Source organism: Pan paniscus, chromosome 5 (assembly GCF_029289425.2).
Source record: "Pan paniscus chromosome 5, NHGRI_mPanPan1-v2.0_pri, whole genome shotgun sequence".
In the NCBI taxonomy this organism is placed as follows: Eukaryota; Metazoa; Chordata; class Mammalia; order Primates; family Hominidae; genus Pan; species Pan paniscus.
Window position 1 is genome coordinate 128,818,489 of NC_073254.2, and position 27,804 is coordinate 128,846,292.

A 27,804-nucleotide genomic window follows, 5' to 3' on the forward strand; every position below is an offset into this window, starting at 1 on the left:
CAACAGTCCCTGGTGTGTGATGTTCCCCTTCCTGTGTCCAAATGTTCTCATTGTTCAATTCCCACCTATGAGTGAGAACATGCGGTGTTTGGTTTTTTGTCCTTGCGATAGTTTGCTGAGAATGATGGTTTCCAGCTTCATCCATGTCCCTCATGAACTCATCCTTTTTAATGGCTGCATAGTATTCCATGGTGTATATGTGCCACATTTTCTTAATCCAGTCTATCATTGATGGACATTTGGGTTGGTTCCAAGTCTTTGCTATTGTGAATAGTGCCACAATAAACATACGTGTACATGTGTCTTTATAGCAGTATGATTTATAATCCTTTGGGTATATACCCAGTAATGGGATGGCTGGGTCAAATGGTATTTCTAGTTCTAGATCCTTGAGGAATCGCCACACTGTCTTCCACAATGGTTGAACTAGTTTACAGTCCTGCCAACAGTGTAAAAGTGTTCCTATTTCTCCACATCCTCTCCAGCACCTGTTGTTTCCTGACTTTTTAATGATCGCCATTCTGACTGGTGTGAGATGGTATCTCGTTGTGGTTTTGATTTGCATTTCTCTGATGGCCAGTGATGATGAGCATTTGTTCATGTGTCTGTTGGCTGCATAAAATGTCTTCTTTTGAGAAGTGTCTGTTCATATCCTTCGCCCACTTTTTGATGGGGTTGTTTGTTTTTTTCTTGTAAATTTGTTTGAGTTCATTGTAGATTCTGGATATAAGCCCTTTGTCAGATGAGTAGGTTGCAAAAATTTTCTCCCATTCTGTAGGTTGCCTATTCACTCTGATGGTGGTTTCTTTTGAAAAACAGCAAATTTTTTTATGATACCTAAAATGTTTTGTATTATACTTTAAATTCTGGGGTATACATGCAGAACATGTAATTTTGTTACATAGGTATACACGTGCCATGGTGGCTTGTTGCACCCATCAACCCGTCACCTACATTAGGTATTTATCCTAATGATATCCCTCCTCTCGCCCCCCATTCCCAGACAGGCCCTGGTATGTGATGTTCCCCACCCTGTGTCCGTGTGTTCTTATTGTTCAACTCCCACTTAAGAGTGAGAACATGTGGTGTTTGGTTTTTCTTGTGTTAGCTTGCTGAGAATGATGGTTTCCATGTCCCTGCAAAGAACATGAACTTATCCCTTTTCATGGCTGCGTAGTATTCCATGGTGTATATGTGCCACATTTTCCTTATCCAGTCTATCATTGATGGACATTTGGGTTGGTTCCAAGTCTTTGCTATTGTAAATAGTGCCACAGTAAACATACGTGTGCATGTGTCTTTATAGCTGAATGATTTATAATCCTTTGGGTATATACCCAGTAATGGGATTGCTGGGTCAAATGGTATTTCTAGTTCTAGATCATTGAGGAATCACTACACTGTCTTCCACAATGGTTGAACTAATTTACACTCCCACCAACAGTGTAAAAGCATCCGATTTCTCCACATCCTCTCCAGCATCTGTTGTTTTCTGACTTTTTAATAATTGCTATTCTAATTGGCGTGAGATGTTATCTCATTGTGGTTTTGATTTGCATTTCTTTGATGACCAGTGATGATGAGCTATTTTTCATATGTTTGTTGGCTGCATAAATGTCTTCTTTTGAGAAGTGTCTGTTCATATCCTTCACTCACTTTTTGATGGGGTTTTTTTTCTTGTAAATTTATTTAAGCTATTTGTAGATTCTGGATATTAGCCCTTTGTCAGATGGATAGATTGCAAAAATTTTCTCCCATTCTGTAGGTTGCCTGTTCACTCTGATGATAGTTTCTTTTGCTGTGCAGAAGCTCTTTAGTTTAATTAGATCCCATTTGTCAATTTTGGCTTCTGTTGCCATTGCTTTTCGTGTTTTAGACATGAAGTCTTTGCCCATGCCTATGTCCTGAATGGTATTGCCTGGGTTTTATTCTATGATTTTTATGGTTTTAGGTCCTACATTTAAGTCTTTAATCCATCTTAAGTTAATTTTTGTATAAGATATAAGGAAGGGGTCCAGTTTCAGTTTTCTTCATATGGCTAGCCAGTTTGCTCAACACCATTTATTAAATAGGGAATCCTTTCCCCATTGCTTGTTTTTGTCAGGTTTGTCAAAGATCAGATGGTTGTAGACGTGTGATGTTATTTCTGAGGTCTCTGTTCTGTTCCATTGGTCTATATATCTGTTTTGATACCAGTACCATGCTGTTTTTCTTACTGCAGGCTTGTAGTATAGTTTGAAGTCAGGTAGCATGATGCCTCCAGCTTTGTTCTTTTTGCTTAGGATTGTCTTCGCTATGTGGGCTCCTTTTTGGTTCCATATGAAGTTTAAAATAGTTTTCTCCAATTCTGTGAAGAAAGTCAGTGGTAGCTTGATGGGGATAGCATTGAGTCTATAAATTACTTTGGGCAGTGTGGCCATTTTCATGGTATTGATTCTTCCTATCTATGAGCATGGAATCCTTTTCCATTTATTTGTGTCCTCTCTTATTTCCTTGAGCAGTGGTTTGTAGTTCTCCTTGAAGAGGTCCTTCACATCCCTTGTAAGTTGTATCCCTAGGTATTTTATTCTCTTTGTAGCAATTGTGAATGGGAGTTCACTCATGATTTGGCTCTCTGTCTAATATTGGTGCATAGAAATGCTTGTGATTCTTGTGCACCAATTTTGTATCCTGAGACTTTGCTGAAGTTTTTCATCAGCTTAAGGAGATTTTGGGCTGAGACGATGGGGTTTTCTAAATATACAATCTTTTCATCTGCAAACAGGGACAATTTGACTTCTTCTTTTCCTAACTGAATACCCTTTATTTCTTTCTCTTGCCTGATTGCCCTGGCCAGAACTTCCAACACTATGTTGAATAGGAGTGGTGAGAGAGGGCATCCTTATCTTGTGCTGGTTTTCAAAGGGAATGCTTCCAATTTTTGCCCATTCAGTATGATATTGGCTATAGATTTGTCATAAATAGCTCTTATTATTTTGAGATACGTTCCATCAATACCTAGTTTATGGTGAGTTTTTAGCATGAAGCACTGTTGAATTTTGTCACAGGCCTTTTCTGCATCTATTAAGATAATCATGTGTTTTTTGTCATTGGTTCTGTTTATGTGATGGATTACATTTATTAATTTGTGTATGTTGAACCAGCCTTGCATCCCAGGGATGAAGCTGACTTGATCATGGTGGATAAGCTTTTTGATGTGCTGCTGGATTAGGTTTGACAGTATTTTATTGAGGATTTTCCCATCAATGTTCATCAGGGATATTGGCCTGAAATTTTCTTTTTTTGTTGTGTCTCTGCCAGGTTTTGGCATCAGGATGATGCTGGCCTCATAAAATGAGTTAGGGAGGATTCCCTCTTTTTCTGTTGTTTGGAGTAGTTTCAGAAGGAGTGGTACCAGCTCCTTTTTGTACCTCTGTAGAATTTGGCTGTGAATCTATCTGGTCCTGGGCTTTTGTTGTTGTTGTTGTTGTTGGTAGGCTATTAATTACTGCCTCAATTTCAGAACTTGTCATTGGTCTATTCAGGGATTCAACTTCTTCCTGGTTTAGTCTTGGGAGGGTGTATGTGTCCAGGAATTTATCCATTTCTTCTAGATTTTCTAGTTTATTTGCATAGGGGTGTTTATAGTTTTCTCTTATGGTAGTTTTATTTCTGTGGGATCAGTGGTGATATTCCCTTTATCATTTTTCATTGCATCTATTTGATTCTTCTCTCTTTTATTCTTTATTAGTCTGGCTAGTGGTCTATCTATTTTGTTGATCTTTTCAACAAACCAGCTTCTGGATTCATTGATTTTTTTGAAGGGTTTTTCATGTCTCTATCTCTTTCACTTCTGCTCTGATCTTAGTTATTTCTTGCCTTCTGCTAGCTTTTGAATTTGTTTGCTCTTGCTTGTCTAGTGCTTTTAATTGTGATGTTAGGGTGTCGATTTTAGATCTTTCCTGCTTTCTCTTGTGGGCATTTAGTGCTATAAATTTCCCTCTACACACTGCTTTAAATGTGTCCCAGAGATTCTGGTACGTTGTGTCTTTGTTCTCATTGGTTTCAAAGAACATCTTTATTTCTGCCTTCATTTCGTTATGTACCCAGTAGTCATTCAGGAGCAGATTGTTCAGTTTCCATGTAGTTGTGCAGTTCTGAGTGAGTTTCTTAATCCTGAGTTCTAATTTGATTGCACTGTAGTCTGAGAGACTGTTTGTTATGACTTCCATTCTTTTGCATTTGCTGAGGAGTGTTTTACTTCCAATTATGTGGTCAGTTTTAGAACAATTGTGATGAGGTGCTAAGAAGAATGTATATTGTGTTGATTTGGGGTGAGGAGTTCTGTAGATGTCTATTAGGTCTGCTTGGTGCGGAGCTGAGTTCAAGTCCTGGATATCCTTGTTAATTTTCTATCTCGTTGATCTGTCTAATATTGACAGTGGGGTGTTAAAGTCTCCCACTATTATTGTGTGGGAGTCTAAGTCTCTTTGTAAGTCTCTAAGGACTTGCTTTATGAATCTGGGTGCTCCTGTATTGGGTGCATATATATTTAGGATAGTTAGCTCTTCTTGTTGCATTGATCCCTTTACCATTATGTAATAGCCTTCTTTGTCTCTTTTGATCTTTGTTGGTTTAAAGTCTGTTTTATCAGAGAGTAGGATTGCAACTCCTGCTTTTTTTTTTTTGCTTTCCATTTCCTTGGTAAATATTCCTCCATCCCTTTATTTTGAGCCTATGTGTGTCTTTGCACATGAGATGGGTCTCTTGAATACAGCACACCGATGGGTCTTGACTCTTTATCCAATTTGCCAGCCTTTTTTTTTTTTTTTTTTTTTTCTTTTTTATTGATCATTCTTGGGTGTTTCTCGCAGAGGGGGATTTGGCAGGGTCACAGGACAATAGTGGAGGGAAGGTCAGCAGATAAACAAGTGAACAAAGTTCTCTGGTTTTCCTAGGCAGAGGACCCTGCGGCCTTCCGCAGTGTTTGTGTCCCTGGGTACTTGAGATTAAGGAGTGGTGATGACTCTTAACGAACATGCTGCCTTCAAGCATCTGTTTAACAAAGCACATCTTGCACCGCCCTTAATCCATTCAACCCTGAGTGGATACAGCACATGTTTCAGAGAGCACAGGGTTGGGGGTAAGGTCACAGATCAACAGGATCCCAAGGCAGAAGAATTTTTCTTAGTACAGAACAAAATGAAAAGTCTCCCATGTCTACCTCTTTCTACACAGACACAGCAACCATCCGATTTCTCAATCTTTTCCCCACCTTTCCCCCCTTTCTATTCCACAAAACCGCCATTGTCTTCATGGCCCATTCTCAATGAGCTGTTGGGTACACCTCCCAGACGGGGTGGTGGTCGGGCAGAGGGGCTCCTCACTTCCCAGTAGGGGCGGCCGGGCAGAAGCGCCCCTCACCTCCCGGACGGGGCGGCTGGCCGGGCGGGGGGCTGACCCCCCACCTCCCTCCCGGACGGGGCGGCTGGCCGGGCAGAGGGGCTCCTCACTTCCCAGTAGGGGCGGCCGGGCAGAGGCGCCCCTCACTTCCCCGACGGGGCGGCTGGCCCGGCGGGGGGCTGACCCCCCCATCTCCCTCCCGGAGGGGGCGGCTGGCCGGGCAGAGGGGCTCCTCACTTCCCTGTAGGGGCGGCCGGGCAGAGGCGCCCCTCACCTCCCGGACAGGGCGGCTGGCCAGGCGGGGGGCTGATCCCCCCACCTCCCTCCTGGACGGGGCGGCTGGCCGGGCGGGGGGCTGACCCCCCCACCTCCCTCCCGGACGGGGCGGCTGGCCGGGCGGGGGGCTGACCCCCCACCTCCCTCCCGGACGGGGCGGCTGGCCGGGTGGGGGGCTGACCCCCCCACCTCCCTCCCGGACGGGGCGGCTGGCCGGGCGGGGGGCTGACCCCCCCACCTCCCTCCCGGATGGGGCGGCTGGCCGGGCGGGGGGCTGACCCCCCACCACCCTCCCGGACGGGGCGGCTGGCCGGGCGGGGGGCTGACCCCCCCACCTCCCTCCCGGACGGGGCGGCTGGCCGGGCAGAGGGGCTCCTCACTTCCCAGAAGGGGCGGCCGGGCAGAGGCGCCCCTCACCTCCCGGATGGGGCGGCTGGCCAGGCGGGGGGCTAACCCCCCCACCTCCCTCCCAGACAGAGCGGCTGGCCGGGCAGAGGGGCTCCTCACCTCCCAGTAGGGGCGGCCGGGCAGAGGCGCCCCCCCCACCTCCTGGACAGGGCGGCTGGCCGGGCAGGAGGTTGACCCCCCCACCTCCCTCCCGGATGGGGCGGCTGGCCGGGAGGGGGGCTGACCCCCCCACCTCCCTCCCGGACGAGGCGGCTGGCCGGGCAGAGGGGCTCCTCACTTCCCGGTAGGAGCAGCCGGGCAGAGGTGCCCCCCACCTCCCGGACGGGGCGGCTCCAATTTGCCAGCCTTTTAACTGGGGCATTTAGCCCGTTTACATTTAAGGTTAATATTGTTATGTGTGAATTTGATCCATCATTATGATGCTCACTTGTTATTTTGCCCATTAGTTGATGCAGAAAAACAGCAAATTTTACCTCAATTAACAAATCTTCTGGTGATGAGGTTCATTTATACAGTAATTAGTGGACATTAAAATAAAGAAAGTGGCTTCCTTGCTGGGCTCGGAGGTGGTGTATTAATCTGTCTTCATGTTACTGATAAAGACATACCCAAGACCGGGCAATTTACAAAAGAAGAGGTTTAATCAGACTCACAGTTCTACATGGCTGGGGAAGCCTCACAATCATGGCAGAAGGCAAGAAGGAGCAAGTAACATCTTACATGGATGGCAGCAGGCAAAGAGAGCTTGTGTGGAGAAACGCCTGTTTTCAAAACCATCAGATCTCATGAGACTCATTCACTATTGCAACAACAGCACAGTAAAGGCCTGCCCGCATAATTCAATCACCTCCCACTGGGTTCCTCCCACAACATGTGGGAATTGTGGGAGTTACAATTCAAGACGAGATTTGGGTGGGGACACAGCCAAACCATATCAGGTGGCTGGCAGAGACATGGCTAAATGCACCAAGAAGGTAGGAGTCATCAGTAAATATGGGACCCAATATGGTGCCTTTCTCAGGAAAATGAAGAAAATTGGAATCAGCCTGCAAGTAACATTTTGCTCCTTCTGTGGCAAAACCAAAATGAAGGGGTGATGTGGCACTGTGGCTCCAGCATGAAAATGGTAGCAGTGGTGCCTGGACTTATAACCCCAAAGTAAAGTCAGCTATCAGAAGACTGAAGGAATTGGAAGACTAGTAGAGGCTCCATTTCAAACATTACTGGCCTGTAATAAATAGGTTAACTTATGTGATTGTTTTTAAGGGATCATGTGACCCAGCACTGCCTTCCTTGGGCCGGGATGCCCCAGGGCACAGCTTCTTCTGCCTTGGGTCCACTGAAGGTGAACACAGCAACTCCCCAAAGCTGTGCCTCCCAGGTCCTTCTTCTGTCACAGACTCTCCACTTTCCAAACCCTCCTTCCTCTCTTGAAGGAGGAAGCCTCCAGTCGCCGCCAGCCATGTAGTCTTTGGCTCTATGATAGGATAAGGTAACCAACTTATTTACACAAAGTGCTACCTAGCCAATCTTCTGGCTTCTATCTTTAACTGGAATGTGTCTTTTATCATCAATTGCTTAAAGGAGTTTCAGGCCTCAGTAGGAAAAGCTGGAGATGTTCCATTTTCAGGACAAGGGCTCTGGGTCAGTGAGTGCACCTGGAATTGTCCTAGGCCTATCTGCTGATGTTGGGGTTTTTAGGGAACCCTGGGGTAGGGAGCCAGAAGCCTAATGGTTCCCTGCTTCTTCCAACGGGGGTAACCAAGCAGGATTGGGCCTGGTACCAAAAGAGCCTGTGGGAGGAGGAACTCCTGCCTTTTTTTTGCCAGTCGTTCATATTCACTTCCCTACCTAAAGACAGATCCATCTGCTTCCTGTCTCCTTAAATGAGTCCTTGCCTTGCCTGTCCTTGACCCCAAGACTCTTAGCTACATGTATTATCATACCACAGTATTTTAAATCATGTTTAATCATTTCTTGGTACCAAACTTCCTGGCTGATATGGTCTGGATATTTGTCCCATCCAAGTCTCATGTTGAAATGTGATTCCCAGTGTGGGAGGTGGGGCCTAGTGAGGGGTGTTTGGGTCACGGGGGTGGATCCCTCATGAATGGCTTGGTGCCCTCCCAATGGTAACAAGTTTATGGGAGATCTAATTGTTAAAACAATCTCAGCACTTTGGGAGGCTCAGGTGGGCAGATCACCTGAGGTCAGGAGTTCAAGACCAGCCTGGTCAACATGGTGAAACCCCATCTCTACTAAAAATACAAAAATTAGCTGGGCGTCGTGGTGCATGCCTGTAATCTCAGCTACTTGAGAGGCTGAGGCAGGAGAATCATTTGAACCCTGGAGGCAGAGGTTTCAGTGAGCTGAGATCAGGCCATCACTGCACTCTATCCTGGGCGCCACAGCAACCCTGTCTCAAAAAAAAAAAAAAAAAAGAGTCTGAGACCTCACCCTTCTCTCTCTTGCTTCTTTTCTCACCATGTGATGCATCTGCTCCCCCTTCACCCACTGCCATGAGTAAAAGCTCCCTGAGGTCTCACCAGAAGCTGAGCAGATGCAGGTGGCATACTTGTACCGCCTGCAGAACCATGAGCCAAATAAACCTCTTTTCTTTATAAATTACCCAGCCTCAGGTATTCCTTTATAGCAATGCAGAATGGACTAATATGCTGGCTTTATTTCCTATCTCTTACCTCCCCTCTAACCCTATGTTTTCTTTGCCCTTTCCCTTTCCCTTTCTCTTTCCCTTTCCCTTTTCATTTCATTTCTTTTCTTTCCTTTTCTTTTCTTTTCTTTCCTTTCCTTTTCTTTTCTTTCTTTTCCAGGTCTCACTGTGTCACCTAGGCTGGAGTGAGTGCAGTGGCACGATCTCAGCTCATTGCAGCCTCTGCCTCCTGGATTCAAGCAATTCTCCTGTCTCAGCCTCCCAAGTAGGTGGGATCACAGGTGCCTGCCACCACGCCCAGCTAATTTTTATATTTTTAGTAGAGACAGGGTTTCGCCACGTTGGCCAGGCTGGGTTCAAACTCCCGACCTCAAGTGATCCGCCTGTCTCGGCCTCCCAAAGTGCCGGGATTACAGGTGTGAGGCACCACGCCCGGCACCCTCTGTTATTTTTACCTTTACTAATAAAATGTCTGCCAAGGAAATGTGTCATTGAAATCATCCTTTTTGACTTTGTAGGAAAGCCATCGCAGGCATTTTGAGACATAAAATGCAGCATCAGTAACATAACCAGAGCAAAAGTTCTGACTTAAGCATAAGAACTCGAAAGAGAATCAGAAACATATTGTTTCCTTAACTTTAAACTCTGAAGAAGTCAAGGAAGCAATTTAATTTAAGGGCTATTTCTGTCAGGGAATTTGGTAGTGTCAGAAAAGCTGCAAGTCTGAGGGAAAATTCAGTAAAATAAAAGGAAGCTTGTTGTGTAACAATACTATTAAATTGTCAGCACGCTTCTTGGAGGTGGACCCAGGCAGTCCAGATGAAAGCAGGGAGGTTAACATGTCACATTGCTCTGCTAAAGGGAACTGCCCTCCCAAACGTGCTACTTGACTTCTGGTTACTTCTCTCCATAATTCAAGTTATTTATGGACCTTGTAGAATCAAAACAAGGCCACGATGGCCCAATAATAGACTGGCTCATTTTCAGTTTGCAGGAATGTAAGTTGGGACTTAGACTTTTCATTTGATTTCTTGTTTTTATTTTAATTCTTTCTTTTCTTTTTTTCCTTTGTGTTGTTTGTTTTGTTTTGTTTGTTTTGTTTTGTTTCATTTTCTGAAACAGGGTCTTGCTCTTTTGCCCAGGCTGGAGTGCGGTGGCGTGATTGTAGCTCACTGTAGCTGCCACTGCAGCCTCAACCTCTGGGTTCAAGCCATCCTCCCAGCTCAGCCTTTTGAATAGCTGGGACTATAGGCATGTGCCACCACACCCAGCTAATTTAAAAAATTTTTTGCAGAGATGAGGTCTCCCTGTGTTGCTTAGGCTGGTCTTGAACACCTAGGCTCAAGCCATCCTCCCACTTCGGCCTCCCAAAGTGTTGAGATTACAGGTATGAGCCACCATGTCTGGCTTTCATTTCATTTCTTTTTTAAAAAAGAGTGTAATCATTAGTTCAAATCCTAATCTGGAACCACGTGGTGTCTAAATAAAATTAAATAAAAATGCCATTGCTGTCAGATTAAACACACCACTCTCCAGCAGATAATCCTGCAGTGGCTTCCCCTTGAACTGCAAAATTGAGAACCAGTGCCTTTGTCCTGAATTCAAGGATCTCTATGTTGGGTCTCAACAGCTTCATTGTTCTGTCTCACTGTTCTCCTTTTGAAAATAACAACCTTGCCAAATGCTGCTTCTCCCAAGAAGACTGCACCAATCTCAGCTCCCAAACCAGACCCTCTCCTCTTCTGCATTCACAAGAGTTCGTCTGCCTTCCGGGCATCCCTCTCATTTTGTCTTGCAATATATGCATTTACTTATCTTTCAATCCACCTTCCAACCCTCACAGTCTAGGCCCTTGGAGCACGAGAACTGATGTTACTTTACTTTTTTTTTTTTTTTTGGAGACAGAGTCTTTCTCTGTCACCTAGGCTGGAATGCAGTGGCGCCATCTCGGCTCACTGCAACCTCTGCCTTCCAGGTTCAAGCAATTCTCCTGCCTCAGTCTCTCTCGTAACTGGGATTCCAGGCACCTGCCACCACACCCAGCTAATTTTTGTATTTTTAGTAGAGACGGAGTTTTGCCATGTTGGCCAGGCTGGTCTCGAACTCCTGGCCTCAAGTGATCTGCCTGCCTTGGCCTCCCAAAGCACTGGGATTACAGGCATGAGCCACCACACCTGGCGGGGTTTACTTATCTTTGTAATCCCCTGAGTGCTTGAGCAGATATAACACTCAGTAAATGTATGTTGATTGATGGCAGGTCACAAAAAATATTTTTATAAGGATATTATTAAGAGATTTGTGCTCAAACCATTCGTGGAAGTTGTCTGTGCAAATTGTTTAAGCTGTTAGGGATAGGAATTCTGTAGCCTAACCAAGTGAGCCTACTTTTTAATTTAACCATGTTTCAGGACAAAACTTTCATTATTTTGGCAAACCAAAGTTGATTTTTCTGCAATATTACTCCTTTTCTCTAATTTTAGCTTTAATAAAGTTAGAAGCTAGTTGAACAATTAAATTAGAGTATAAAAGGCTAGTAGAACAATTTGGTCTGGATAGGAAAGAATCCAAAGAAAACAAAGGAGACTCGTTTTTGGGGCAGGCAGGACATCCCTGGGTCAACCTTGTTTTCCTACTTAAAAGCAAGCTCGTAGGCCGGGTGCAGTGGCTCACGCCTGTAATCCCAGCACTTTGGGAGGCCAAGGCGGGCGGATCACCTGAGGCCAGGAGTTGGAGACCAGCCTGGCCGACGTGGTGAAACCCTGTCTCTTCTAAAAATATAAAAATTAGCCGGGTGTGGTGGCAGGAGCCTGTAATCCCAGCTTGGGAGGCTGAGGTAGGAGAATTGCTTGAATCTGGGAGGTGGAGGTTGCAGTGAGCCAAGATCGTGCCATTGCACTCCAGCCTGGGCAACAGAGCAAGACTCCGTCTCTAAAATAAAAAATTAAAAAATTAAAGCAAGCTCATGGTTTACTCCACAACTCATTTGACAAAGCTACCAAACAGCTTCAGTTCTTCTTGTCAGATAAAGATGCATACTCAGGCTGTTAAAAGACCATTTGAGGAGGTCTTCCTTATTTATTTCCCCTACCTTACTCCCAAAAGGATTTGAGTTGGCTTTATACAAATGCACACAATATATCTAACTAAAACAGACAAAGAGGGCAAGGGGAAGATAAAAGTGGAATAGTAAGATAAAGACAACAGTGAAGTTAGTTCATGGAAATGAAGAAGTTCATGGAGCTTCTAAATTTGGCTCTGAGCCTCCTGGGCACCAAGTCAAAGAAGGGAACACATTGGCTACACATTTCACAGAGTGTTTAAAATCAAAACCTAGTTCCCTAGCACCTGTGTGCCAGAGACTGCACCCCACCTCTCAGCGGCGGTTCTCTTTATTTAGGGTCGGTTATCTGGTGCCTGCCGAGGTGGGCCACATGTGTTTGAAACCGTAGAGTAGCAGGGGAACCCTCAGTTAAGCCTGTGGTCCATCTGTCTTTAAGCACAATGCCTATTCTTGACATGAGTCAACCTAGCAAGGCTAGCTTCAAGAAAGAACTCATTCCCCAGGGCAGCATCACGTGCAAGATCTTCAGCAGTGGTCTTGGTAGTGAGAGTTGCCACCAACAATGACCTTAGAAAAGTCAAAAGTGGAAAAACAGTCTTTAACCTCTTCTTGGCAATTGACATCTTCCTTGTTTCTGCCCCCCAAGAAACCATGATACTCTCTGGTACCGAAAGCCCAACCCTGCTTGCCCCAGAGTCCTCTGCCTAGTGGCCCTGGCTCCACATTGCTTTTCTTCTTCCCCACATCTTCCCAAAGAAGATGACACATTTCTCTCTCAGATAGCTATTGGGAGGAAACCCATGTAAGTAAAATCATTAGTACAATCATGTGCATGACCGATATGTAAGCCTCCCAGGAATGGATTTTATTTTTTGAGAATAGCTTTTTAACCCACTTAAAACTCTAATTAACTGACTAGAGGATTGATTGAGTAATAGATTGTGGGTGTGGGTAGCGCAGAGCCAGAGACTTTTTAACAATGGCACTTCCTCTGGTGTCTCTTGAATGCCTTTAATGACCACTTTGTCATCCATCAAAGGCCAAGGATCTAGCAATTTGACATTGAACTTCTAAAAATTTACAACCATTGCCCTGGTGGTATGTGCAACAGACTGGAGTCACTTAAACCAGTTACCTCTCTAAACCTCAACCTTAATTCATTAAGGGGAATAACAATAGAAGTTACTTGAGGAAATTTGGATATGAAAGTCATTGGCATATACTTTCTCTTCCCTCCTTTTCTATCATTCATCCTCCTTCCTTTACACTCTTGTTAAATGTAACAACCGGTTTCATGCTTGAAATCGAACCTCCTTGGCCAGGCGCGGTGGCTCACGCCTATAATCCCAGCCCTTTGGGAGGCCGAGGCAGGCGGGTCACAAGGTCAGGAGATCGAGACCATCCTGGCTAACACGGTGAAACCTCGTCTCTACTAAAAATACAAAAATTAGCTGGGCGTGGTGGTGAGTGCCTGTAGTCCCAGCTACTCGGGAGGCTGAGGCAGGAGAATGGCGTGAACCCGGAGGATGGAGCTTGCAGTGAGCCAAGATTGAGCCACTGCACTCCAGCCTAGGAGACAGAGCGAGACTCCGTCTCAAAAAAAAAAGAGAAATTGAACCTCCTTAAAAGCACTTTTCGTCCCACCCTGCCTGCAGTTGCTCTGTTTCTGGACAGTATAGAGCATTGTCTCATATATTACTCTACTGTCCACCTTCCATACAAATCTTTCCCATTGGTGTTGTCTCATAATTAAGGCTATCAGCCTGCTGGTAGGCTGGTTTTGCCAAGAAGTTAGATGTGGGGTACTCACTGCTCATCACTCAAGAGTTATTAGGTTGGTGCCATTAAAAGTAATGGCAAAACCACAATTACTTTTGCACCAACTTAATACATGGCACGTGCCACCTGCTCCATACTGCTTTGTCCTACATCACCTTGCCAATGGGAATAGAATTGTCAGCAGCATTCATCAAGGGGAAACACCTTGTGATTATTTAAATCTGTTCTATATACTTTGTGTATTAAGGCCCAAATTATGCTTTACTTTCTCTTATGTACAGTTGGGTTTCAGAGTTGAGCATTTGGGTAATTTTGAGCTTCTCAATAAATAATTTCCAAATTTTGAATATATTTTAAAATAATATACAATAGTGACAGAGTGCTTTGGTTGGACAAACCCTCCCAAACAATAATTATGATATCTGGCAAACATTTTTAATAAAAATGACTATGAGAAAGTTGTGAAAAATAACCAAAAGCTTTGAGAAATTAGATAGGAATCTGCTGTGGTAAGACTCACTCATTTGCAGCAGCTTTTTGCTTTCGCTCACTTCCCAATCTGTGCACAGCTTAAGGACAGCAGAAATTCACACTGTCACTGGGTTGACTAGTCAGATGCAAACAACACATTTTATGCAGGAGAAGAACAATACATATAACACCTTCTAATAATAGCAAAGGCCATGCTGGGCATGGTGGCTAATGCCTGTAATCCCAGCATTTTGGGAGGCCAAGACAGGTGGATTACCTGAGGTCAGGAGTTTAAGACCAGCCTGGCCAAAATGGCGAAACCCTGTCTCTACTAAAAATACAAAAATTATCTGGGTGTGATGGTGTGTGCCTGTAACCCCAGCTACTTGGGAGGCTGAGGCATGAGAATCACTTGAACCTGGGAGGCAGAGGTTGCAGTGAACCGAGATGGTGCCACTGGACTCCAGCCTGGGTGACAGAGTGAGACTCCATATCAAAATAATAATAATAGTACAGGCCAGAATAAAATGGAATAACATATTTAAAGAACAGAAAGGAAAAAAATAATTCATTCACTGGAGAATTCTATCCAACATTTAACAAAGTAATAATACCAGCTTTAGACAAAATCCTTTAGAAAATAGAGAAAGGAGAAATATTTCACATCTTTTAGCAGGCCAGTAAAACCCTGATACCAAAATCAGACAAAAGCATTAAATGAAAAGAAAATTAAAGATCACTATATGTCATGAACATGACACAATAATTCTGAACAAAATGATACATCATGATAAAGCAGGTTTGCTCCAAGAATGCAAGGTTGGTTTAATATTTAAAAATCAAACAAATGCATTCCTCCCAAATAACAGAATAACAACACAGATTATCACAGTAGACACAGAAAAAGCATTTGACAGAACTTGACACTCATTCATAGTTAAAAAAAAAAAAAACCTCTGAAAACTTGGAATAGAAGAGAACTTCCTCAATCTGATAAAGGGCACTTATAAAAAATTTACAACTAATACCTACATCTATTGTTGTAAAGATAAATACCTTAAGATTAGGGAATATCTGCTCTCACCATTTTTAGTCAATATGTACTGGAGGTGTTAGCCATTGTTATAATTGTTGTAAGGCAAGAAAAACAAAATAAAAATTAGAAAAATTAGAAACGAAGTAAAACTGTCCCTATTTGCAGATGTCATGATTGTTTACTTAGAAAAACCCAAGGAATCAACAATAATAACAGCAAAAATCTAAAACTAGAAAATGAATTCAGCAAGACATCAAGATACAAAATCTATAAAGATATATAAGCATAAAAATGTATATTTCTGTATACTAGCAGGAAATAATTAGAAAATAACATAATAGCCCCAAATAATTTTATTTATAACAGCAACAAATTATAAACTATTTAGGACTAAATTTAATGAAAGATCTCTACATGAATGTAAAACCTCTACACTGAAAACTATAAAATAGGCCAGGCACGGTGGCTCAAGCCTGTAATCCCAGCACTTTGGGAGGCCGAGGCAGGCAGATCATGAGGTCAGGAGATCAAGACCATCCTGGCTAACACAGTGAAACCCCATCTCTACTAAAAATACAAAAATATTAGCCAGGCATGGTGGCAGGCGCCTGTAGTCTCAGCTACTCGGGAGGCTGAGGCAGGAGGATGGCATCAACCCAGGAGGTGGAGCTTGCAGTGAGCCGAGATCATGCCACTGCACTCCAGCCTGGGCGACAGAGCAAGACTCCATCTCAGAAAAAAAAAAAAAGAAAAGAAAAGAAAAAAGAAAACTAAAAAATATTGCTGAAGGAAATTAAGGAACTCCTAAATGAATGGTGAGTTATACTATGTTTATATACAGGGTGACTTAATATTTTTAAGATGTTAATTCTCCCACATTCTCAAGTGCACATAAAAATGCAAAAGACCTAAAATAGACAAAACATTACTGAATAAGAACAAAGGGCTTACCTACTGTGGCAGGCTGAATAATGGCTCCCTAAAGATGTTCATGTCCTAATACCCAGAACCTGTGAATATGTTACATTAATAGGCAAAAGACATTTTGCAGATGCATGAAGAAGAATCTTAAGATAGGAGAATACCCTGAGAACATGCTAGATTACTTGGGTAGGACACATTCAAGGGTCTTTATAAGAGAGAAGCACTAAGATTAGAGTCAGAGATGGAAATAAGATGACAGAAGCAGAGCTTGGAATGATGTAGTCACAAGCCAAGGAATGCAGGCAAACTTTAGAAACTGAAAGAGGCAAGTAATGGATTCCTTCTGGAGCCTCAAGAAGGAACTAGTACTGCCAACACCTTGGTTTTTGCCCCTAACACTCATCTCAGACTTCTGACCTCCAGAACCTTAAGTGAATATATTGGTATTGTTTTAAGTCACAAAGTTTGTAGTAATTTGTACTAGCAAGTTAGAATATTGATATGGCTTTGATTTGTGTCCCCACCCAAATCCTATGTTGAATTGTAATCCCCAGTGTTGGAGGAGGGGCCTGCTGACTGGACCATGGGGTTGGATTTCCAGTGGTTGGGCATCATGCCCCAGTGCTGTCTCATGATAGAGTTCTCACGAGATCTGGTTGTTTAAAAGTGTGTGGCACCTTCCCCCCATCTCTTCTCTTCCTCTTGCTCCAGCCATGTAAGATGTGCTTGTTTCCCCTTCTGCCATGATTGTAAGTTTCCTGAGGCCTCCCCAGTCATGCTTCCTGTACAGCCCACAGAATTGTGAGCCAATTAAACCTCTTCTCTTTATAAATGACCCAATCTCAGGTATTTCTTTATAGCAGTGTGGGAACAGACTAATACAGAAACTAACTCATCTACCATATAAGACATATACTCTAATAGTAATATAGACAGTGTGGTATTGGCATAGAGATAGTCATATCAATCAATGAAAAATAATAGAATCCAGAAATAGAGCCTCACAAATACGGTCTATTGACGTTTCACAAAGGTGCCAAAGAAATTAATGGGGAAAAAAGTATTTTCAAAATGATAGTGGGACAACTGGATATCCACATTTAAGAAATAAACCCTGACCTCAGATAATACACAAAAATTATTTTGAGATGAATTATAGATATAAGCATAAAGGCAAAAACTACAAAGTATGTACAAGAAAACACAGGAAAATATCTTTACATCTTTGGAGTTGGCAAAAAATTACTCAGACAGGATAAAGAAAGTGAAAACCACAAAAAAATTAACAAATTAGTCTTCACCAAAATTAAGATATTCTGCCTGTCAAAAGACATGATTAAGAAAACAAATAGACAAACCACAGACTGAAAAATATTCATAAAACATGTATCTGACAAAGATCTTATATCAGAATATATAAAAGAACTCCTAAAACGCAATAATAAAAAAAGAACAGCCCAATTTTTTAAAAGGGAAAAATGTTTGAATGGACACTTCACAAATGAAAATATACACACATAACTAATAGCATATGACAAGGCGATCAGCCTCATTACTCACCAGGGATATGCAAATGAAAAGAGCAATGAGATGCTACTATATATCCACCAGGGTGGCTAAAATCTAAAAGGCAGATAAAGCATGTTAGCAAGGATGTGGAGTAACTGGGATTTTCATATCTTGATGTATAATGTGGAAGGTATATGTTGGACTATAAAATGGTTCAACCACTTTGGAAAATGGTCTGACAGTGCCTTATGCAGAGCACAGAGTTACACTTTGACTTAGAAATTCCATTCCTAAGTATTTATTGAAAAGAAATGAAAACGTGTCCACAAAAAGGCTTGCACAGAAATGTTCATAGCAGCTTTTCTTCACAACAACCAAAAGCTGGAAGCAACTCAATATCCATCAACCAGAGGATAGATAAGCAAAATGCAATATTTGCTTATCTAGTCCATTGTATTCTATAACGGAATACAACTCAGCAATGATAAAGGAGGAACTACTCAACAGCACCGACAAACCTCACAAATATTCTGCTAAGTGAAATTAGATTCAAAACGTACACAGAGAGTTCCATTTTGGTGAAGTTCTAGAACAGGCTAAAATAATCAAGGTGAGAAAATGCAAGCAGTGACTTCCTCTGAATGGGGGACGACACGGAGAAGACATGAAGAAACTTTCTGGGGAAACAGAAATGTACTCTATTGTAATGGGGTGTAGGTTACATGTCAGTATTCATTTGTCAGAATTGTACAGTTAAGATTTGTGCACCCTCTTGGGTAGAAATTTTACCAAAAGGACTAAGTAAAAATTATTTATTTGAGACGGAGTCTTGCTCTGTCACCAAGGCTAGAGTGCAGCCACTGCAACCTCTGCCCCCTAGGTTCAAGTGATTCTCCTGCCTCAGCCTCCCGAGTAGCTGGGATTACAGGCACCCACCACCGCACCTGGCTAATTTTTGTATTTTTAGTAGAGACGGGGTTTCACCATCTTGGCCAGGCTGGTCTCCAACTCCCGACCTCATGATCCACCTGCCTCAGGCTCCCAAAATGCTGGGATTACAGTCGTGAGCCACTGCACCCAGCCTATTTAGTTTTTTGAGACGGAGTCTCACTCAGTCACCCAGGCTGGAGTACAGTGGCACAATCTCAGCTTACTGCAACCTCCACCTCCTGGGTTCAAGCAATTCTCCTGTCTCAGCCTCCTGAGTAGCTGGGACTACAGGCGTGTGCCAACATACCGGCTAATTTTTGTATTTTAAGTAGAAACCAGGTTTTACCATGTTGGTCAGGCTGGTCTTGAACTCCTTACCTCAGGTGATCCACCCGCCTCGACCTCCCAAAGTGCTGGGATTACAGGCATGAGCCACCGTGCCTTGTCTAAGTAAAAATTATAATAACTGGATGTAAATGTGGGAGGGGAAAGGGGAGAGATATAGATCAAACAAGAATGGCAGAATATTGATAATTGTTGAGACTGAGGGTTGGCTAATAGGAGCTTATTCTACTCTTGTCCACTTTGTATGCACTGAAAATTTTTCCTAATAAATTTGTTTTAATAGTGATGTAGGCCGGGTGCAGTGGCTCACGCCTGTAATCTCAGCACTTTGGGAGGCCAAGGCGGGCAGATCACAAGGTCAGGAGATCGAGATGATCCTGGCTAACATGGTGAAACCCTGTCTTTACGCATGCCTGTAGTCCCAGCTACTCAGGAGGCTGAGGCAGGAGAATCACTTGAACCCAGGAGGCGGAGGCTGCAGTGAGCCGAGATCGTGCCACTGCACTCCAGCCTGGGCGACAGAGTGAGACTCTCTCTCAAAAAAAAAAATTATGTATAATTCCTTTTGACTACTATAAGACCCACTGAACATTATCTAGTATCTCTAATTAGCTGGAGGTTTAAAATGAGAAATTAAATGGCTTACACCATGAATGTGTCTCTCTTCTTTGATCATTTTCATTTGTTTCAATGTTCAAAAACAGAATAGAAGTCATTACTGCAATGTGGTCTTGAGCTTTACAACTAACATTTCTTCAGAGAATAGACAAAATAATTTTGGTTTTACTTGAAAATTCACAAGCAAATTGTGAATTCACTTTAGCAAATTGTATGAGAATATGTTTAGTAAACTCAAAATATTAAACTGTCTAACTTAAAAAAGTTCTACTAAATATAATACTTAAAAGTTTAAGATGGATGGCTGGTTGCGGTGGCTCATGCCTGTAATTCCGGCACTCTGGGAGGCCAAGGTGGGCAGATTGCTTGAGTCTAGGAATTTGAAACCAGTCTGGGCAACATAGCAAAACCCCATCTCTACTAAAAATACAAAAAATTAGCTGGACGTGGGGGCACATGCCTGTAGTCCCAGCAACTCAGGAGGCTGAGTTGCGAGAATCACCTGGAGGTCAAGGCTGCAGTGAGCCAAGATTGTGCCACTGCACTCCAGCCTAGGCAACTGGAGTGAGACCCTGTCTCGGAAAAAAAAAAAAAAAAGTGTTTAAGATGGAAATTTTATGTGTATTTTATCACAGTTTTAAAAAATTATGTAAGTTTAAAAAAATCCAAGTGAAGGATGAAATGATTTTTTTCTTCCACATCCCCAATATTTATTTTTCTTGCTTTTTGAGGTCACACAGTATTCACTATTACAGTTCCTAGAAATAAAATACTTCGAAAAATATTTCATATAATTGTCCTCAAGTTCCCAAGAAGCAAAGATCTGGGATACCAATATTCCCTTAAATTTTAAAACAAATGTTCCATGAACAGTTGATTCATCTGTAAACTTCTTCGTGAGTTTAATTTTAGTGGCTTGCTTTATATCAGCCTTTTTATTTCATGACTTAAACACCCCAATTTTGATAGGGGAACAAGAAGAATAAATAGGATGGGTTACACGTATAAAGAACACTTCAGTATAAATTCACTAAAACAGTCTTTAGAGAAAGAGGTAGAATTGTAAAACTGGACTTTCATAAGGTTCTGATTTGGATTTTCTTCAAGTGTATACGCTTTTGTGCTGCAATGTCTCTAGCTGAGCTATTGGGGAGGTTTTGTAATCTGTTTTCCGAGAACACGGTGGTTTTAGAAACAGAACAGATATTCCTCCAGGGCAGCTTTGGGCAACCAGGCAGCTGGAACAACTTGGCAGTCTTGGCCAGATACCAGGGCTACAGCGGGAGTTTCTGGGATGAATGAACAGCCCCCACTATTTTCTATCCTTGAATCACTTGGTTGGAGACGAAAAGTCTTGAGAGAAAGGGTCTGATTGACTGAGCTTAGGTGTGAGCCTGCTTTTGGCTGCTCGGGGTGACAGGAAGTATCTGCCAGAAAGAACCTTCAGGAACCCCTTCAGCCTTCTTGGTGGCAGGTCAGATTGTTTCCATTTACTGAACATAATGGAGGAAAGGAAATTCCACAAAATGAAATCGGCTGCTATTGTAGAGGAAGAGTGAATGCTGAGTCCACTTCTGAGAGGGACAGTTGTCCAGAAGGAACTTTCTGAATATGGCCACGCTTTACATCCATTTTATTTTCATGGATACACATCCACAGGCTGCTCAGGTCCAAGGAGATGGCCACGCCTTATGTTCCTATCTATCACAATCATTTTTACAGGGCTGGACACGGAAGTAGATCACGATGCTTTGGGCGGCAAGTAACAGGAAAACTTCAACTTAACTGGCCTAATCATCACAGAAATGTAATCTATGCTCTGGTGAAGGTGGAGGAGTATTTCACATAAGTAATTCTGAGATGGAACAAACACAGGGTGGTTGATTCAGTGGCCAAGTAATGTTATCAAGGATCCAGATTGATTCCGTCTTTCTGCTCTGCCATTCTAAGCGTGTCAGTCACTGGATGGCTGCAGCAGCTCTGGGCTTCAAATCCTCACACACCACTCTCCAGAGGCAGAACAAGGGAAGTACTGTGTCTTTGTGTCCCTTTTTTTTATTTTTTGAGACAGAGTCTCGCTCTGTCGCCCAGGCTGGAGTGCAGTGGCGCAATCTCGGCTCACTGCAAGCTCCACCTCCTGGGTTCACACCATTCTCCTGCCTCAGCCTCCCGAGTAGCTGGGACTACAGGTGCCCGCCACCACACCCAGCTAATTTTTTGTATTTTTAGTAGAGACGGGGTTTCACCATGTTAGCCAGGATGGTCTTGATCTGACCTCATGATCCGCCTGCCTCGGCCTCCCAAAGTGCTGGGATTACATGTGTACCTTTTTAAGAACTAAGAAACTTTTCCTGGAAATCCCTCAGCAGATGTGTCTTCATGAATCATTGGTCACACTGAGTCACATGCCTCTTCCGTGAGGTAACATCAAGGAAATGGAATGTCCACAACTGGCTTAAACAGAGTAGCTGGAAAGGGGGCAACCTTCCCCAAAGCTCATGGCCACAAAGAGTAAAATAGACAGCTGGACAAAGTTAGGTAAGATTTTCTTAGCAAATAGTGGACATTTGTCACATTCGTGGCTGACTATATTTGAGAAATTTCCCACTTTATGAGTCCTGCCCACCAAAGAGGAAAACAGAATTCATCTTCCCAGTCAGCAGGCATGTGTGGGTACAGGTATGTCACCTGGACTCCTCCAATCAGACACACCTGCATAATGCCTGAATTCAGAACTGAGAAAAGTGTGGAATCAGGTGCCAGGCAGAATCCGTGTTCCGGTGAAGGTGGAGGAGCATTGCAGAAAGACAGTCAAGTTTTCGGAGACAGCTGAGTGGTAGCATCCTGTGCATAGCATCTGCGCTGTAGGCGGCAGCGGATGCAGGCCTCCGCTGGAGCAGCTTGGTAGGATAATTTGGGTATTGTTCCAGGTTATGTAGCCTTCAAGCCTTTATTTTCCAGCCCTCCTGGAAATTCTATGAGCTCCCTATGTTTCTCAAAAAATTCCTTTCTGGCCTAAACTAACTTGAGTGGGTTTTGTCGTTCATTACCAGGAATTCTGCAAGGAAGAAGTAGGCAAAACTGTGTCCACTACAGTAGGGGATCAGTAGATACTGGGCACTGCAGAACACCAGGGGGCCGTACGCTCTGTGGAGCACCGCAGTGTAGCACTCACAGACGATAAAGTATGAAGATGCCGCAGAAGTTATACCCCGACGCCAAAGTCGGCTTCCTTTCTGCCACTGTCTTCCTTGTGATGCCCACTCACCAAGCTTTCCCTGGAAGTCTGCCCAGGCTCTCCCTTGAGACTTGCCACTGAATGGCTTGACACCCTGAGGGTTCCTCCCTACCCCGGCCTAATGGGTAGGTATATAACTTAATACAGTGTGGAAGTAATCATAGACCAGTCCAACCAAGCCAAGCAAAGCATAAATGTAAACGTTTTTAAAAACAAAATGCTACAGAGTGATATAATGGGCTACGGGGTGGGTAGGGGGTGCTGAGGGATCGCGCCTGTAATCCCAGCACTTTCGGAGGCCGAGGCGGGTGGATCACGAGGTCAGGAGATCGAGACCATCCTGGCTAACACGGTGAAACCCCGTCTCTACTAAAAATACAAAAAATTAGCTGGGCGTGGTGGTGGGCGCCTGTAGTCCTAGCTACTCGGGAGGCTGAGGCAGGAGAATGGCGTGAACCCGGGAGGCGGAACTTGCAGTGAGCCGAGATTGCGCCACTGCACTCCAGCCTGGGCGACTGAGCGAGACTCTGTCTCAAAAAATAAAATAATTTTAAAAAATGATATATTGGGTAGAACGTACACTACTCGGGTGACGTGATGGGTGCGCCAAAATCTCAGACTTCACCACTATACAATTCATCCATGTAACCAAAAACCACCTGTACTCTAAAAACTACTGAAATAGAAAAAAATTTAAAAACATGAAATGCTATGTATGCTTAACTTTGTATCCTCTTACATATAACCAAAAGGTAATGTACCTACCCTGCAATTAATTTAACATTTTTATCAAACAAAAAATATTATGGCAACTATGAATGATACTTTAAATAACATAAGGAAAAACTGCACTTAAAATTCTGCTTCTCCCCCTGCCTCAACAGAACTATTTGTGCCTCTGAACATTGTGTCATTTGTATATCTCAATGCCTCTACTTTACCCTTATATGCATTAAATGGTTACAATATATTTTACCTAACCACTACCACCCTCACTAGATGGTTAAGAGGCTTCTGGCTTGCAAATGCTCTTATATTAATTTTGTATTAAACAGGTGTAAAAGATTATTCTTCTTTTGGATAATGCAAATCACTAAATCATATAAATATTTCTAATGGCTTTGCATTGCTATTGGCAATGTAGGTGTGGACGAGTTTCACTACACCATCACCAGCAATGGGTATTTCCTAATATTTAATAGAAGCAAAATGGAAACTTATGCTGTTTTATTCTGTAGATTTTAATGTTATTGATGGTTTCTTGTGATTGTAAAGATGCCCTCATTCAGCATTGTCATAGAATCTTCAAAGACACTGAGTGAGCACCAGGCTCATGGGTTGTAACTGTGATAAAGATGTGAACATTATCAAGAACATTTCAGAAAGTGCCATGTGGTTTCTTCAGGAGCTGGTTTTAGGCAGAATTAATCCTTTTAGAGGGTTATTATATTGGATTGTCCTAGTTATGTCAAAAGATGGCCTGGGGGAGGGGATTTCTTCATTTGTCTGAACATTGCTGAACATTTACTTTCAAATTTTCTGCTTAGTGCATAATGAAGAATGTTCACCAAATTTGTGGCAGTAAATGTAAACTGTATTCTTGACATTTGAAAAATCTGGCATAGATTAATATTACAGAACTATAGCAGTTCTCTGTGACATCCCTTCCCAAAAATAGAATTGCTATTTTTTAGATAAATTATTCCTCCTTTTCCCTATTATTTTATCTGCCACAAATATAAGCAGTGACTTTAAAACAAATAGCGATTGAAAGAAATTTACATTTTGGCAAACATAACTTAATTCTGAATGCTAGGATAGGCTTTCTCACAGAAAGCCAGGGTCCTGAAAAACAGAATGTTCTTTTCTGAACTGCATTTTGAAAAGGGAAATTAATCGTAATTTTTGCTTTTCCAGGCCGTGCCATCCCCGGGGAGGACAAGAAAAAAGTAACAAAAATAATTTTTGGCTTCAAGCACCCAACAATGGAAATGCTGAAACCCATGTCCTTTAAGTCCTTTTCTTCTCCTAGCAGAGGGCCCTCTGCCTACATGGGGCACCGTGGTGGCCATTTAATATACTCCTGCTTGGTACCCACCTCTGCTCTGCCCCCTGGTGGCCACAGACACCATTGCTGCTGCCTCAGCACAGTTTGACCTTGTTGCTGCCAAGAGCCACCTCTCCTCTCATCACTGTCCCCACTCTCCTGCCATGCCTCAGGTGGCTGCTGGCAGAAGAGCAGTGGGCTTTGTTTCTTCAGCACATCACAGCAACCACTGTCTTATCAGCTCACACCCTCAGGATCTTACTGCCCCTTTTCCCAAAAATCTCCACTCCGGCAACCCTGGCCCTGCATCATTGAAGGACATTTAAGTGACATAACATATTGTTGCCTCAAAAAAGTTTTTTCCCTCTTCAACAGCTGGGACAACTGGATAACCACATGCAAGAGAATGATGTTTGGCCACTAACCACACCATACATACAAATTAACTCAAAATGAATCAAAGACTTAAATGTAAGAGCTAAAACTTAGAACAAACAGGAGAAAATCTTCACAACCTTGGATTTGTCAATGGATTCTTAGATAAGACGCCAAAAGCACAAGCAACACATGGAAAAAAAGAGATACATTAGACTTCATCAAAATTAAAAACTCTTTTGTGCATCTAAGGACACTATCAAGAAAATAAAAAGAAAAACTACAGAATGGGAGAAAACATTTACAAACCATATATGAAAGGATCTAATATCCAGAATATTTAAGAAGTCTATGACTCCCCAACAAAAAGACAACCCAATTTAAAAATGGCCAAAGGACTCGAATTGATATTTTTCCAGGAAGATACGCAAATGACCAACACACACTTGAAAAGATGCCCAGAGCTAGACATGGTGGTATGTTCCTGTGGTCCCAGTTACTCAGGAGCTGAGGCAGGAGGATCACTTGAGCCTAGGAGTTCAAGCCTGGAGTAAGCTATGATCTCACCACTACATTCCAGCCTGAGCAATACACGGAGACCTGGTCTCAAAAAAAAAAAAAAAAAAAAAAAAAAAAGATACTTAATATTAATAGTCACTAGTGAAATGCAAACTGAAACCACCTTGAAATACTTAACACTCACTAGAAGGACTAGGACTATAATTAAAAACACAGACAATAGCAAGTATTGGCTAGAATGGGTAGAAATTGGAATCTTCATACACTGCTGATGGGAATGTAAAATGGTGCAGCAACTGTGGAAGACAGTTTGATGGTTCCTCAAAATTTTAAACAGAATTACTATATGACCCAGTAACTCTTGGATGGAATAAAAACTTTGTCTGCACAAAAACCTGTACACAAATAGCAGCACTATTCATAATAGCTAAAAGGTGAAACAATCTGAATGTTCCATCAGCTGATGAATGGATAAACAAAATGTGGTATATCTGTGGAAAAGAGCATTACTCAGCCCTAAAAAGACAAAGGGAGTACTGATACATGCTGTAACATGGATAAGCCTTGAAAACATTATACCTAATAAAAGAAGCCAGACCCGAAAGGCCATGTATTATATGATTCCATTTATACAGAATGTTCAGAATAGGTAAATCCAGACAGACAGAAAGCAGGTTAATGCTTGCCAGGGGCTGAGGGGAAGGAGAAATTGGAAATGGCTGCTTAATGAGTCCTTTAGGGGTGATGAAAGTGTTTCGGAACTAAATAGGGATAGTGGTTTTACAGCATTGTGAATGTATAAAATGCCACAGAACTGTGTACTTTAAAATGGTTAATTTTATGTTATGTTAATTCCATCTTAATAAAGAGATGAAAAGTTTACAATTTGTTAAAAGGTCTCCTCCAACACTGATGCGTATTCCCCAGAACAGAAACCTTCTTTGTCAGGTCTCCCGAGGCCGGAACATCAGTCCTGGGGCCGTCTATCATTTTCTTTCAGAAATCTCACTGGGGCCTCACGTAAATGGAACTGGGAAGGGGCAGGAAAAAAATGTCCCTTGGGCCACCGAGGTCTTACTATATAATGAAATAAATGATTCCCAAATATGCCAAAACTGGAGAGCTTATGTAACCAAGAAAACCCATAAGGATGAATGAGCAGAACAGAAAGTCAGTGGTTTGGGGTTGGTTACATTTGTGGTTAAGGAAGAGCAGGGAGAGGGGAGGAGAGGACTGGGGGAGGGGAGAAAGAAAGAAGAAACAGAGAAACAGAAAAAGGAGACAGGAAGGCAGGAAGGAACAAGGAAAAGAGAGAGAAAAGGAGGAGCCAAAAGAAGAGAACTCAAGATCCCTTTTCTAACTTTGAGACCCTGACAACTTTGCCTGTGGCATCTGTCCTGCTGTGAAGGATGACTCCAAATTCAGTTTCATTTCCCCACAATGCAAGTGCATCTAAGTCCCAATTCTGTGGTTAAAGCTTGAAAAAAACGCAGAAACCCACATGTTGCATTTTATTACAGCATTAATGCCAGTAGAAGATAATGAGTAATGCTAGCACCTTTTCTCTCTACAACCTGGGCTAGGAGTGTGACCAGCCCCAGAGAGGAGAGGAGCCTTTTACCTCTGTACTTACACAAAGGCTGCCCTCTTTGGTGTTGAGGGTGGGCTGTGTCCTCCCCATGCCAGGGTATCACTCCCTGGCAAGCCTTTCTTGGCTAAACTGATTTCCCCACCCCTCTGCTTCCTTCCTGCACCCCTTGTCTTCACTTTCTTCTCTCAAATATCTCTCGGTACCACATAGATCCACTTATTTCACAGACCCAGAAACTGGGGCCACGAGCTCCCACGATTTCTCCCCCCATCACAAGTGGTTAGGAGCAGCAGCCGTGTGAGCACTGGTGTGAGCGGACGTGTGAGACTTCACCAGACTGCGGGTCCTTAGTCGGGAGCTCCTTCCCAATCGTTCACACCGGGCCTTGCTGCCTTTACATCTGGGAGGCTGGTGACCCCTACAGGTGCCTGCAAAAGGAAGGAGTTTCTTGGTGCCAGAGGAAGAAATGGAGAGACTAGAAGTGAGAGTGCTAGCAGAGGTCTGTCGCTTGGCCAGGCCTGAGTGAGGGAGGTGTGCGAGGGAGACTGAGGGCGCTCTGTTTATGACCGGCCCTGTGAGAGTCTGGGCGGACGCAGTGCGGCTGAGCCCAGAGACAAGGGAGGC

General features: G+C 43.1%; 1 long non-coding RNA gene and 1 pseudogene across 2 annotated transcripts in view; both read left to right on the forward strand.

The window, feature by feature from the left end:
* The window catches only part of LOC117980665 (uncharacterized), an 87,753-nt gene extending 61,282 nt beyond the window's left edge, over positions 1 to 26,471 (forward strand). For both annotated transcript variants that reach the window (XR_008955690.2, XR_004672106.3), the window contains one exon: positions 24,566 to 26,471. This is a non-coding gene — a long non-coding RNA (uncharacterized LOC117980665). The remainder of the gene's footprint in view (positions 1 to 24,565) is intronic.
* Positions 7,020 to 7,266, forward strand: LOC112440119 (large ribosomal subunit protein eL43-like; annotated as a pseudogene).
* Positions 26,472 to 27,804: the final 1,333 nt, after the last annotated feature.